Source organism: Moschus berezovskii, chromosome 19 (genome assembly GCF_049115385.1).
Source record: "Moschus berezovskii isolate FMDL1 chromosome 19, NW_MosBer_1.0, whole genome shotgun sequence".
In the NCBI taxonomy this organism is placed as follows: Eukaryota; Metazoa; Chordata; class Mammalia; order Artiodactyla; family Moschidae; genus Moschus; species Moschus berezovskii.
In genome coordinates, this window is record NC_142478.1 from 48,107,132 (window position 1) to 48,122,723 (window position 15,592).

A 15,592-nucleotide genomic window follows, 5' to 3' on the forward strand; every position below is an offset into this window, starting at 1 on the left:
ACCCAACCTAATAAATGGGTTTCTGGGAAAGACCATTAATAAGCAGATGCTTCTGGTGGAAAACAGTGAACGTGCAGGGTTCATTTTTTTTTCACCACTCTTGATAGAGATGATGTATACCAGAATTTAATTTTGTCTAATAAAAATATTCATCATTCCTATGAATCTTCATTTATGGCTCAGACTGAGTGAATGACCCTGAGGGAGAAGACTGCAGTGGGATTGGGCCCAGGGGGTGGGGTTCCCAGAAGAGAGGCAGGGAAGCAGGCAGCCTGCAACACCTGGGAGTAGGTGGGAGCAGCAGCCCCCAGGGGTCATGGATGCAGGCCTGGCAAGGGCTGGCCAGGGACCCAACAGACACAAAGAATGGAGAGTCATCTGAGAATCCAAGAGAAGCATCTTGACCTTGTTCATAAGTAAAATTTAGCTAAGAGGGAAGCAACGTTGACGAATAAACACAGGGGTGGTTCTGGGGTCTGTGGAACATTTGGGAATCAGCCCTGTGTCCTAGAGAGGGAATTCCAGGAGCAGACACACCTGGATTCTATTTGCTATATGGTTTTGGTCAATTTCTTTCCCTGTCTGACCCTGAAAAGGAGAAGTAATACCTGCCCCAAAGTTTGCCCTGAGGATTAGGAAAAAACAAATAACTCTTATCCATGGTGGTTTTGATTTTTTTATTTGCTTCTTTTTCTTGTCTGTATGTATTTATTTTTCTGCCAAGAAATGTGTCTGCTGTGAACGATAATCTACTCTCATTCATTAAGGTACTCAACACCTTCTGCACTCTGGGCACTGTCCCTGGTGCTGAGGACTCTGCAGGGAATGGAACAGAGTAAAATCCTGCCCTGTCATGGAGCTGGGCCTCACCTTCATGGAGTCAGTAAAAATGATAAGCAGTAGACAAAGTGCCTGTTGGAAGCTGGTAGGTGCTGAGAGAAAAATAAAGCACAACAGAAGAGGGAGAGGCTGGGGTGAAATCGTTAAGGATTCATTGGGGGAAACCTCATGGAGAAAAGAACAGATGGGACAGCCTGTGCAAAGGCCCTGGGGCAGGAGCAGCCAGAAGGCAAGGGCCGTGGGGTGAGGCAGGTATGAGGAGAGGAGTGGAAACGGTCAGACAGGGCAGACCTGTAGACCCTTGGGGACTGCCTCCAGGTGGGATATGGGGCCATCTGGGGTCAGGCAGAGCAGTATCACTGTCTGTAGTGGCAGGGACCACCAGGATTGGACTTGGGGGTGAAAGAGAAGAAGGGAGCTCTTTTAATTCAGGTATCTGAGCTTAGAAGGGATGGTGGTGGTGGTTTAGTTGCTAAGTTGTGTTCAACTCTTTGTGATCCCATGGACTGCAGCCCACCAGGCTCCTCTGTTCCTGAGATATTCCAGGCAGGAATACTGGAGAGGGTTGCCATTTCCTCCTCCAGGGGATCTTTCTGACCCAAGTATCAAACCAAGGTCTCCTGAATTACAGGCGGATTCTTTGCCATCTGAGCCACCAGAGAAGCCCTAGAAGGGATGGAGTCGCTGTCAACCAAGATGGGGGTCTGGGGACGGTGAAGGTAGGGGAAGGTTCACTGAGGATACCAATGGAGTCTGGGGTTGGGGGAGAGGTCTGGGCTGGGATCAGGGATGTCTCAAGACGTCAGACTGGGTGAGAGCACTGAGGAGTGAGTGTCACCAGGAGGAGAAACCAGGAAGGGTTCATGCGTAAAGGTCTTGGAGACAAGGAGGCCCTGGGCAAGGAGAACAAGTTTGCTGCGGCTGCCAGATGAATTGCAATAGAGGGGGTGCCTTCAGCAACAGCTAGATATGTCTCCCAGCTCTGCAGCCAGAATTCCAAGGTTGAGGTGCTGGCAGGGCTGGCTCCTCCTGAGACCGTGCAAGGGGGTCTGTCCTTCCCCTCCCCCAGGTCCTGTGGACCACGGGCAGCACCCCCTGCCTGTAGAAGCATCACCCCCATCTCTGCCCTGCTGCACGTGGCCTTCTCCCTGTGTGAGCGTCTGGATCCAAATCTCGCCTTTTATAAGAACATCAGTCCTGTTGGATCAGGGCCCACATTAATGATCCCCCTTTAACTTAATCACCTCTACAAAGACCTCATCTCCAAATAAGTTCACGGCCTGAGGTGCTTGGGGTTAGGGCTTCAACGGGTGTTTTTCAAGGAGGGTGCAGTTGCACCCACAGCAGGACAGCACCAGGTGCCAGTGAAGAAATCACTTCATGGGCTTCCCTGGTGGTCCAGTGGTTAAGAATCTGCCTGCCAATGCAGGGGACAGAGGTTCGATTCCTGGTCTTGGAAGATTCCACATGCTGCTGGACAACCAAGCCCGTGCACCACAATGTACCGAAGCCCTTGCACCTAAATCAACAAAAGAAGCCGCCGCAATGAGAAGCCCATGCACCACAAATAGCGAACAGCCCCCACTCGTCGCTACTAGAGAAAAGCCCTCGAGCAGCGATGAAGATCCAGTACAGCCAAAAATAAAATAAGCTAAATAAATAAGTAAATGTAAAAAAATAAGTATGCTGTGTGGGAGAAACTATGCCTGTGGATGGACTAAGAGGAAAGCTAAATGACCGTCAGATAGACAGTAAGAGTTGTATAAAGGGCTGCCCACCAATGCGTGGAGATAAGCACGGCACGGTCATTGATAGTCCTCATGCAGGCCTGAGGGAGGGACTGGCCTGAAAGGGGAAACGGGATGAGGGGGCCCCCAGCACCCACCCTGTCCTTGGGTCCCTGGGGTCCCCAGCCCAACTGTAGACTGGAGAGGGGCCAGCACTATGGTCTCACCCTCCAGGGCTTTCTCTCGAGGGTAGACCTTGCCCCCAAGGACACTCACTAAGAGTCAGCAGGGTGCCACCTGACGTCCCCATGGGGCCTCCCTTCCTGCTCACAGAGGCCTCAGCTTTATTTAATACTTATCCAAATTCCCTAAACATGATTGAACAGGGAGTCTGGTAATTCGTGTGGTTTGTCCCCCACACGTCCACTGCACCCCAAAGCCTCTCCCAAGATGCCCTCTCGATGGTGACTAGAGGGGAATTCCACCGGCCTGAGCATTCTTTCATTTATTCACTTGCTCAGTTATTCAATGAATGTGTTCTGAGCACCCTGGCTGAGAGTGGGTAGGTGGGGAGCACACACCAGGGAGTCAAAGGTACCAGGAACCCCCCAGCACGTGACTGGGTCCCCCACAGTTAGGGAGCAGGATGCAGGACCTCCCTGACAAGGTGAGTTACGAGTGCTTTCTCAACAAAAGTCTACAAAGAACTTTATTCAGGACGAGGAGCCTGGGCCAAGCTTTTATTAACCCACAGCACATCTGGTGGCAGGAGTGGGATCGGGTGGCCAGCTGGCAGGCACTGAGTTAACACCTTCTGTGCACTGGCCTTTGGGGAATGCACAGCTAGTCTGTGGATCCTTGCATTGTAAGCCCCAAGGTCTGTTATTTTCCAGAGTCATCAGAGTTCTCCAAAAGGAAACAAGAGATCCCCATTGGAGTGGCTCTCAGCCACCAGGACACTGCCTCCATCACCCCCATCACGGCATCTGAAGGCCTTGCTGTCTACCTGGAAAGGGCCCCTGAAGCACCCCTGAGGCTTGGAAAAGGAAACATCCTTCCCTTCCTAGATCCAGACCATCACAGACCCTTTTGCTTCAAAATGCTCCTGCTCTGAGCTGTAGTGCATGGATCTCTCACCTGCATTGCTTCAAGGGAGATGAATGACTGAGCAGAAAGAGCAAGAGAAAAATCGATCACCTGTCTTTGAAAAATGTCTTCTGTGTTTGGCAGCAGAGGACTAAAGATGAGGACATTAAACTGTCCCAGGCCCATGGGACTTCTGGCACAGGGTTCCAAACCCACCCCTCCCGGGCAGGCAAGGGCACCATTTGTCCTGGGACTCTGAGTAGACAATGGAGGGAAGCCCCCCAGAGGCTGAGACAGCTCCTTCCACAGCTTCGAGAGAGCACGGGGACCTCCCGCAGGGAAGAGGTTTACTCAGGGCCATGCGGTGGGTGCAAGGACCCCTGGTTGCAGGGACAGGTCTCCTGGACAGTTTAGAATCCTGCTTCCTTGGCCCCTGGGAAGTGGACCCCAAGAGACGCCTTCCAGCCCCGAGGCCCAGAGGGGAGCATAAAATGGGACCACACTGCTGGCTGCCAATGCCCATCACCCCCAGGGGTGCCCAGGACCCCTAGGAGGCACATCCCAGGTACCCCTGGGGACCTTGCCCACCTGACTGCCCCGCCCTTCAGGCCAGCATCCTGCTCCTGTGTCTGCCCTTCCCCCTCCCCCTGAGGACACACAGCCATGGATGAGACCCGCACCCCCGCCCGCCAATTCTCCCTGGATGGCGTCCATACGAGGAAGCTGCCAGTGCAGATGCCAGGGACTGAACCTTGGGAGTGGGGGTCACAGTTCACATCGCACACTGATGCTTTAACTTTCTTTTTGTTTGCTTTAACTTTCTTCTGCAGCAGACAGAGCTGTCTGGCAGCCAGGCCCCCGCGTGGGGGAATGCAGAGGCCAGGGTATTCGCACTCAGAGATAAACTGTCCCACGGAACTCAGACGGCAGACAAGGCCCCGAACCCCAAACCCCCCGGGTTCGTCCACCCTGATGCAGTCTTCCCCCGCGTGAGACACAGCTTTGACACCGCCCTGCTGCGGCCTCGTGCAGACGGACTGTCCTGGCAGAACTAGAAAGAAAGCTGGGGTGCTGACTGTTGATACTCACAGCACCATCGGCCCTGGGAAGCAAGACCCCAGGGAGAGCAATGAACGGAGGGGCCAGAGTGGGAGCCACATCCCAGCACAGTGATGAGAAGCCAAATTGGGTGGACAGATGCTACAAGCCCGGTTCCCTGGGTGGGAGGGCAGAGCTCTGGGGGGTTGCAGCAAGTGGTAGGGGAGAACTTGTAAGGTAGGAGATTGAGCTCTCAGACACCCCGTGGACACCCATCCTGGAGCCTGGTTTCCCTTCCTTCTGAGAACTTCTCGCAAGCTGCAGGAAGTCATAGCTTGACCAAAGGCAGAAACCATTCTTGGGGGCGAGGACTTACCTTAACTTTCAGGCTTGGTCTTCCTTTGCCCAAGGTGTCCCAAGCCCATGACAGGTCCAGTCTCCAGCAGCACCCCAGGTCCCCTCCCCAGAGCAGTGGGTGGAGAATGGAAGCTGTCCCAGTAGGGACAATATGGGGACAAAAGTGGGGACATGAGCCCGAGTTGCATTTGGCTCAGAAAACACAGGCTGCAGAAACACCAAATGGGCATGGAGTAGGCAGGGAGGTGGCCTGAGCCAGCAGGAGCCCACGGGTGCAGAGGGACGCATCACACAGCCAACTCGTTCTGGGCAATTTAGGTGGAAACGATGCCTGTCTATGGGCTTCCCTGGTGGCTCAGTGGTAAAGAATCTGCCTGCAATGCAGGAGCTGCAGGAGACATGGGTTCAATCTCTGGGTCTGGAAGATCCCCTGGAGGAGGACATGGCGACCCACTCCAGGATTCTTACCTGGAGAATCCCACAGACAGAGGAGCCTGGCAGGCTGCAGTCCATAGGGTCGCAAAGAGTCGGACACAACTGAAGCGACTTAGCAGGCAGACAGGATGCCTTCCTGGGACACAGTTGGGCCAGGGAGACAGTCACTCCCTGTGCTGGGATCAGCAGTGCTCCCAAGATGGGGTCCACATGGAACCTCAAAAGGTGACCTTCTTTGGGACTGCGGTCTTTGTTAGTGTAATTAGTTAAGATACAGTCAGCCAGGAGTCAATGGACTCTGATCCCCTCGCAGGGTCCTTATAAGAAGCGATGACACACAGACACACACGGAGAATACAGCCTCGCAGAGATGGAGACAGAGCTGGAGTGCTATAGCCACACGCCCAGGACATGAAGAGTGCTGGTGGCTCCAGGAGTGGGCGAGGGGCCTGGACCAGTTTCTCCCTCTGCCCCCAGGAGCAGCCAGCCCTGACGACACCTGGGTCTCAGACTTCTGGCCCCGGGCTGTGATAGGAGAAACTCCTGCTGTTTTAAGCCAGCACATTTGTGGTCACTTGGTAGAGCTGCCCCAGGACACTGATACACTCCATTAGAGGTAACTCCATCTCAGAGATGCGTGAGGTGACATGCTCCCCTCCCATAGCACCTAAAGGACTGAAACAGTGCCCACAGCAACCCCGGAGCTCAGCTGACGTTCCTTGTATCACGGATGCCCCCACCCCTACCCCTAGCTCCTCCATACTCCCTGCCAGCATCGCAGCATCACATCACAACCCTAACTCCTCCCCACTCCCTGCCTACTCCCTGGACCAGCACACGACAACTGCCTCCAGGGGGCGCAGAGCAGAAGTCAGATCTCCCCGGCCTCGTGGCTGAGGGTGTCCATAGCAGGACTGAACAAGAATGAGGTCCAGTCGGAACATCATCTCCACTTGGGAAGAGAGGAACCTCGGGGGAGATGCACAGCTATTTTGTACCAGAATCAAATAAAATACATAGGATTATAGAGGAAACCGATTCTACTGGAATCCAGTCAGTTGTCAAAATATTTAAAACAAATGCAGCGTGAGAGGATAGACTATGCTGCTATATTCATGCTTCGGACATCAAGATGCAGCCACACGTGTGAGAGCGGTGACCAGCAGCCGCCAAGATGCAATTCTTCGGCAGTGGCAACGACGCAGATTGAAACTCTATGATTCCGCTGACAACAACATCGCCATCAATGTGCAGCTAGTAAAAGTGAGGTTTGCCACCGTGCAGCCACCCACATCATGCACAGATTCTGTATTTGTGAATGCACCTGCTTGTTCAATCTATCTGTAACCCCAGCATCAGTAGGTGGGTGCTTCCGTGGTCACTCAGAACGTATCAAAGCAGGAGAGACGTGACTGGCTGGCCCCACACGTGTACTCCTGGTGGGCGCGGAACCAGCTGACACAGCTGATTCATGTCAGCTCTGAGGCTGTAAGCAAGTGCGCTTTGGGTCTGTGTAGGGTTTTTGGTTTGTTGTTTGCTTGTTTGTGTGTGTGTGTGTGTGTGTTTCTGTTTTGTTGTTTTGCTGTTTAAACTGGCCCTAAGCCGGAGCTCAAGCGCCATCCAGTGTCCTAAGGACTAGAAGGCTGTGATGTGCCACCGAGAAGATGCGTGTTAGACGGGCTTCGTCCCAGCATGATCGCAGGGCTGTGGGCACTGTGAGGTCCCCGCTGAGTCAACAATGTAGATTAAATGACGTGTCTTTAAACAGAAACGCATCAAATAAAGTTGTCTGTTGGTTGGTGGACAAAAATATGGTGTCCAGGGGCTCAGGCTTTCCCTGGAGCAGGTTTGGTTCCACTAATTTCATGATCTCATGACCTCACAGCGCGGGACCCCCAAAGCGGATATGAGAATTAAGCGTGATTATAACTGAAGGAAATGCTGCTTTCCATTCAGAATTTAGTGAAGACAGAGATTTGGTTTGTCCCTCTCCTGCTCGCCGGCCCTGGGGACTGCTGCGAGGGCTCACTGTCATCTGGTTCCTGCCACACCCTTGCAGCCACAGGAGCTTGGCCCAGGGGAGGGCTGCGAGGAGCCCCCTGCACTGGCTGAGATGCGTGTCTCTCGGGGCTCCGGGCTCCCCCGTAGAACCTCAATTAGGCTCAGATGCCTATCCTCACAAGCACTGGGCTCCGGAAAGTAGGAGGGAGGGACCAGCCCTGGGGGCTCCGGATCTGAGGCGGGAAGAAGAGAGAGCGGCCCAGGAGAGCCGCACCCGCGTGAAGGGGCAGGACCTGTAGGGCTGGCTCAGCCACGCTGCTCCCTCCACTTGAGGAGAACTGCCTCCCAGGCCAAAGTTAATTAAACCAACAACCTTGATAAGTCGTATAAGTAACTGCTCGGTGATAAATAAGATGAGAAGCCTGTTTATTTCTTCTTGCCCTTTTAGACACCCAGTAGACATTTTAAAATTAAATGGCTTATCTGTGCTAACACAGATGGACAGGGTGATCTTCCTTCTGTAACAAGTGACGGCTGACAGTGTCCTCACCCAGCGAACATCCTCCTCTAAGCGCAACACAGCCTGGCCCGAGCTTCTGGTTGCTGACTTTCAAAACCAGCTTTGTTTCCCTCCTGAAGGTCACAGTTGCGTGGCTTCCAAGGTTTGTCCTTTCTAGCCTCAGAACCCTCCTTCGTGTGTCCCGTGTGGGGTCTGGAAGCCACAGCAGTGGGATCTGCTTCCAGCGTTCCCACAGAATCAGGAACATCCTGGTGATGTTCTCTGCAGGGCTGTGGAGCTGCTTCAGGAAAGACCAGGCGCTCACCATCAGGACCGTGCTGGGGACCAACTGCCCCACCACCTCCCCTCCTCCTCTGCCTGGCCTCACACAGCAACCCCTCCACTTACTTCCACAAAAAAAAGAAGGAAAAGGAGAAGGGGAAGGAGAAGAAGAAGAAAGGAAGGTGCAGAGGATGAGAAAAGGGGGGGAAAAGCAGGCAGAAGACAGACAAAAAGCATTCTAGAAAAAAACACCCCAAAATAGAAGAAAACTTTCTATAAGTGCTTCTCACTTGAGAAGAAATTGAGAAGCTAACTTTTTTTAAACTTAGAAAAAATTGAATTATAGTTGATTTATAATGTATTAAGTTCTGCTGTGCAGTAAAGAAACTCAGTTATACATATACTGACATTCTTTTCCGTTATGGTTTATCATAGGATACTAAATATAGTTTCCTGTGCTATATACTAGGTCCTTGTTTTCTGTTCATTCTGTATATAATCGTTTGCTTCTCATAACACCAAACTCATACTCCATCCCTTCCCGTCCTGCCTCTCCCCTGGCAAGTTTGTTCTCTATGTCCATGAGTCTGCTTCTGTTTTGTAGACATGTTCATTTGTGTCTTATTTTAAATTCCACATATAGTGATATCATACAGTGTTTGTCTAAGAAGCTAAGATTTCAAAGAAGAGCTTACAGATTAGACCATAAAACTAAGGAATGAGATGAAAACCACTGATTTCAGAGTTAAAGAAACAAAATAAGGCTCAGAACAGCATCATACAAAACTAAAGAGTAAATCAAACAAAGAAAACAAGCATGACCAAGGAGGAGACTGCTGATGCAGCAGGAAAACTCAAGGCAGTCACACTGGTTAGAGAATAAAACAAACAAACAAAAAACCCTTTGAGAAAAGCACTAGAGAAAAGATGATAAACCACTGGGAATCCACACAAAGATGCATCAGCCCAAGGATACCTGGTGTCCAGAAGAAGAAACTTCAACAGAAAAACCAGGAAAACTGGACAAAGATGTAATGAAAGCAAAGTTGCCTGAGATGAAGGCAGATGAATGAGTTAAATGAATTGGGCTCATGTTGAACAAGTCCACAGTGCTTCGAGGACACGTGATACAGACTTTTTACTGACTGGCAACCCAGGCCGACACCTACAGGGCAGGGGCTGACCTCAGACACAACAGCACCAGCACTCATGGTCAAAGACGAGCCCAGTCAGACTCGCCTCCAGCAAGACAAGCAGATATACTGTCTTCTATTCCTCCCACAAGTTCAGCCTAAAACTCAAGTCATTCCAGAGAAAGTAAGGAGAGACTCTGGAAGGCAGAGAGAAGGACAGGCTGGCTGAGGGCCTTGGGCCTGAGGGGTAATGGGTGGGGCGTGCTGTCCAGACTCAGCCTCTGATCACTGGTGCTGAATGGAAATGCGGAGACAGTGTTTTGGGTGAAGTAGAAAAGAATAGCTTTATTGCTTTGCTAGGCAAAGCGGGCCATGGCAGACTAATGCCTGTGAGACTGTGTCCAGCCCTGAAGCGGGTAGTGAGGAGTCTCATAGTGATGGTTCAAAGAGGAGGGTGTGAGTAGTTCATGGACATCCTTCTGATGGGCTGGTGGTGAGGTAAGTTGGAGTCAGCATCATCAAGCTTCTGGTTCCAACTGGTCTGGGGTCTAGTGTTTATGGGCAGCACGCAGTTAACTTCTTCCACCTTGTGAGAGTTTCAGTATCTGCAAAACATCTCTTAGGACGTAGCTCAGAATATTACCTATAACCCTTGAGGAGGAAATAAAGGTCCTTGACTTTGCTTAATGGCTAAACTATTATTCTCTTGTTTTACATGACTGTTTTCCTCTCTGCATTTTCTCATTTTTCTGATTAAATTTATTCTTTGACTAAAGTTTCTCTATAGGCAAAAGGCAAGCAGAGGACATGGGGGAGTAGGGGTTCTCTATTTTGAGAAGGCCTTGTAGGGTCATGCTTCATTACAGGAGTGAATTTCTTCTTGCCTTGTCATCCTACACAGACTTGGAGCCCAAGAAGCTGGCAACCCAGAAACCATGATGAGCCCAGCAGACAAAGCCTGCTGTCAGCCAAAGGACCAAAAACGCACAGACACTAACTATTCTCCTCTACCCAAATGCTGAGGAAAGTCTGGACCCCTACACGCATGCATACTGCCCCACCAGGAAGCTCTGAAGCCCAGCCATGGAGTCAGTGGAAAACACCGAGGGAGCTAGGACCTCCACCCCCATCTGCAACACCAAGCCCTCCTTCTCCTGCCAGAGTCCTCTTCACAGAGGCCATCAGGGACTAGGAGCCCCCCACTCCAGACAGAGGTGGGAAACAATATCTCAGATGTGGGGGCATTTGGGATGTGCAGCCCCCAACCCTCATAGGAAAGAGGAATTTTTCAGATCCGTCATCTAAGCATCCAGCCCAAGAAACTGGGAAGGAGCAAAATGAACCCAGATCAAGTAGCAGAAAATAAAGAACAGAAATCAGAGACCTTGAAAACGGGAAAACAGTACAGACCAACAAAGTCCTGGCTCTGTGAAGAGATCAATAAAGTGCACAAATCTCTAGTGAGAATGACAGAAAGAAAAGATGGAAGACAAATCACCAGGATCAAGAATGGAACCAAGACACCACTACCAACCCTACAGATGCTAAAAGGATCAGGGATGCTGCTGATGGTTTAAGGATACAGGCTCCCCTGGGGACCTGGCCCCATGATGTCCTGCTCTGTCTGCATTCCACTGGTCAGGCTCCCAGTCAGTGCTGTGGGAGGATGGTCTTTGCATGAGGGGCCAGGAATTTCACCTGCCACCTGGAGTTCTCCATTCCTGACACCCTCAGCTGAAGGTCTACCCTCAGACAAGGACCCACTCTTGAGCAAGCACCAGATCCCTGGAAGGCTTATGAGAACAGACACAGGACCACCCCCAGAGCTCCTGATTCAGCAGATCTGGGTGACCTGAGAATCTCCATTTCTGACAAGTCCCCAGCAGATGCTGATGCTGTGGGTCCAGGGTCCCCACCTGCTCAACCTCTGCCTAGATGAAAGCTGGAAATAAATAGGGTGTAAGTTCAGAGAATAAGGATTCACATCTCTTAAATGCCTCTGTGGAGGACAGAAACTTGCACACATGTGAGAAAGGGCAGCAAATAGCAGTGGCAATGGTCACAAGAGTGAGCTCTTGCAGGACACAGCACTCACTGCTCTCAGCACTTTCATACTTCACTTCTCAAATCTTCACAAGGAGGCTGGGAGGAAAACGCCAGTATTAACCCCCATTTTACAGAAGGGGAAACTGCAGCACAGAGAGGCTTGGTAACTTGCATGAAGTCACACAGCCAACAAGAAGTTGTGTTTATTAGTCAGGGTTCCCCAAAGAAGTTGAACCAGTATGGATGGTACATGGATGGAAGGATGGATGATAGATAAGTAGATGATAAATGGATCAATAGATAGAAGAGACTTATGAGGGATTGGCTCACATGGTTATGGAAGCTGAGAAATCCCATAATCTGAAAGATCTGCAAGCTGAGGACTCAGGAAAACAGGTGTTGCTCAGTCCAAATTCAAAGGCCAATTTGCCTTTCTTCTCATTTTTTGCTGTATCCAGGCCTTCAACAGACTGGATGATGCCACCCACACTGGAGAGGATGGTTCTCTTTATCCACTGATTGAAGGGAACGCCCTCACCCAGAAATAAGTTTTACCAGCTCCCTGGGCATCCCTGTGGCCCAGCTGAATGGACTTCTAAAACTAGCCATCACAGTGGTCAAGGTGGGTTTCCTCAGAGCCCATATTTCCAGGGCCACGAGAGACACATGCTGCTCAGTATTTGGACACCGATTCCCTGTTGAAAGTGGGCATAGAGGGCAGACGGAGGGAACCCCAGCCACGTGGTGGTATCTTTCTAGGAGCACCCCAGCCCCCAGCCTCAGAGATGAGAGGGCTGCTCGAAGCGCTGACAGCCCAGGGTGTCACTGATCAGGTGGGTCCGAGAAGGAGGTGAGGGGTCTTGGCCGACACACACTCTGCCCCAGAGCAGCCCCACTGTCCAGCTAGTGGTGAGAGAGGAAGCTCCTGGGGATGGAGAAATTAATTTTATAGAGAAACAAGTGAGAAGTGCTGAGGGGATAAACCTCACAGCCCAGGGACATCTGCTGGGGACAGGTGTCTGTCCTCAGCTTCTGTGAGATGCCCAGGTCATCTGGCAAAGGCAGGACCTCCAGGCCTGCAGAGTGTTTCTGAAGGTGGGGGCTAGGGGCCCTCCGCAAGCCCTCTGGACCTGCTGAGCTGCCAAGAAGTGGCTCCCCAGCTCAAGTGGCACAGATTCTGCCCGGATGTAGCCCTGCCCCTGCCTGCATTCCACCATCAGGCCCCCCTGCATGGGGAGGCCCAGAGCCTGCATTAAGCTGCAGAGGGGACCCACAAGGAGTCCAGGGTAGAGGCCTGGCAGGAGGGGGCCACCACCTGCCCGTCCCAGGTGTCTAGCCCCGTGGCCTCAGGTCCAGTGGACTCTTGGAAGCAGAACCTGTCGGGATGGCTCACAGTACCTCCTAAATTAAATGTCAGCTGTGTGCCCAGCCCCGCACTGGGCCCTTTCTGCTGGAGTATCCCTTCTTCTCCACCCACCCCCTCCCTCTGCCCTGGAGGCTGCTGGTGATACTGCATTTGGGCTCCATGGGCTCCATGGCCTCCGAAGCCCCAGCAGGGGACCAAGGACTCCTCCCTGGGAACCGGGTCCCTTCTTACTACAGCACCCACTGGCTGGCCCCTGCTCCAGGCTCTGGCCCTCTCCAAGGCCTGGAGACACAGCTGCCCCTCGAACATGGATCCCAAAGTTCCCACTCTTGCCAGTCTCTATGAGCCTCACCATCCGTTCACTAAGGACTTGTCACTGGAGACCCCTGGGTGACCTGGGAGGGTCTGAGTCCGTGCTGGCTGTGTGGATGGTTACTCCGAGGCATCCCCGCCCCTCGGCCACAGGGCCTGGCTGGAGATTATCTTAGTGGGCTTGGGCTGTCCTCACAAATATCGCAGACATGAATTCCTCACAGTTCGGGAGGCAGGGGTCCCAGGGTTCCAGCGTGGTCGGGTTCTCCTGGGGACCCTCTTCCTGGCTGCAGATGGCACCTTCTGGCTGTGAAGTGCCCTGGGTGTCTCTGCTCTGAGAACTCTATTCCTGCCCTCCTTGAGGACTAAAGCCAGGTCCTGGGGTGCTCTGGGAGATGTGGGGTCTGTGTGATGTGCATATCCAGCCAGCTCTCCAAACCGCACACTTAAAATGGTACATTTCTGAGGAGGCAGGCATTGCTCCTGGGGTTTTCTTGCCAGAAGTGGATAAACTGGATTTAATCCTGGGAACTTCACACTCAGTGGAGGGAAAACTGGTCACAACAGCTGGTAAAGAATCTGCTCGCAAAGCAGGAGACCCTGGTTCAATTCCTGGGTCAGGAAGATCCCCTGAAGAAGGGATCAGCTACCCACTCCAGTATTCTTGGGCTTCCCTGGTGGCTCAGATGGTATAGAATCTGCCTGCAATGCAGGAGACCCGGGGTTGGGAAGATCCCCTGAAGGAGGGCATGGCAACCCACTCCAGTATGCTGGACTGGAGAATCCCCTCAGACAGAGGTGCCTGTTGGGCTATAGTCCATGGGGTTGCAAAGAGTCAGGCTTGACTGAGTGACTAAGCACACCACTCTTCAGAAGGATAGGGGTGCAGGGAAGTGGAGGACCAAGGGCCCAGGTGAGTTAAGGGCAGTGAGCCGCCCCAAGGATGCCCTGAAGATACTGGACGATCCCATTACAGAACAAGGACACAGGGACGGTTAACTGCATTGCACCCCAGGGCCCCCAGCTTCTGACATCAGGCTGATGTCAGGTGGGGAGCTGGAGGAAGGGCATTTGGGAATTCTTTGTTCCGTTTCTACCAGTCAAATCATTTCAAAGTGAAAAAGCCAAGACTGAGAAAAGACTTTTAAAAATGTGCATTTTATTATATGCAAATTATACCTCAACAAAGAAAATTTTTGTTTAAAAAGTGCATAAAATGGGCTTCCCTGGTGGCTCAGTGTTAAAGAGTCCACCTGCCAATGCAGGAGACATGGGTTTGATCCCTGGCTTGGGAAGATCCCACAGGCCTCGGACCAACAAAGCCTGTGTGCCATAATTATTGAGACTGGGCTCTAGAGCCTGGGAGCCTCAGCTACTGAGCCCATGTGTCCCAGCTACTGAAGCCTCCACACCTAGAACCTGTTTTCCCCAACAAGAGAAGTCATTGCAATGAGACGCCCGTGCCACAACTAGAAAAAAGCCTGTGCAGCAATGAAGATCTACCACAGCCAAAAATAAATAAAGAATTTTAAGTGCATAAATTATAATTCTGCTTAGTACATAACCCGTTTGGGTAAGCATGTGAAAAGGTTTGGAAGCAAATGTATCCCCAACGTCCATGGTACCACTTATCCACAGGGGCTACCCCATGGACTTTAGGCTCATTTGTTCGTAAAATTTTCGAAACAAGAATACTGGAATGGGTTGCCATTTCCTACTCCTGGGGATTGTAGTTATAATTAATATCTATAGAATTATATTAATAGTTCTATTTAATTGTTAATACAAATAATAGAAATTATTTAAATTAATGACATAATTATGTAGTTATTATAACTAAAACTATATGTGTGTGTTAAGTCATTTCAGTTGTGTCCAACTCTTTGTGACTCCACGGACTGTAGCCCACCAGGCTCCTCGGTCCATGGGATGTCCCCGGTAAGAATACTGGAATGGGTTGCCCTTTCCTTCTTCAGGGGATCTTCCCAACCCAAGGAGAGAACCTGTGTCTCTTGTGTCTCCTGCATTGGCAGGCAGATTTTTTACTACTGAGCCACCTGAGAAGACAAATCAACTATACTTCAATAAAACAAATTTTTAAAAAAGGAAATGACTGTTTCTTAAAGCAGGGATGAGTCAAGTGAGGGCCCACAGGTCTCTGCTGGGCTGAAGGGACTGAAAAGGCATCTTTGGGCCCTTTGGCAGCTGGGGAAAGGTGGGGGGCAGCTATACATCACTGAGACCACCTTCTGGGCGGGGTCTGCGTAACGCAGCCTGACTGGTAACACCCAACTGGTGCCAACCTGTGATTCCAAGCAGGGCCCATTTTGTCTTAGGAAAGCTCAGGCTTGTGAGGTTGAGTGGCAGCACCCTCTGGGGGCGAGTGGGGCCACCACTTCTGCAAGGGGAAGTGGGCAGCAGGAACCCCCAGACCTGAGACCCCCACCTTGCCCCTCAAAGGCAGACCTAG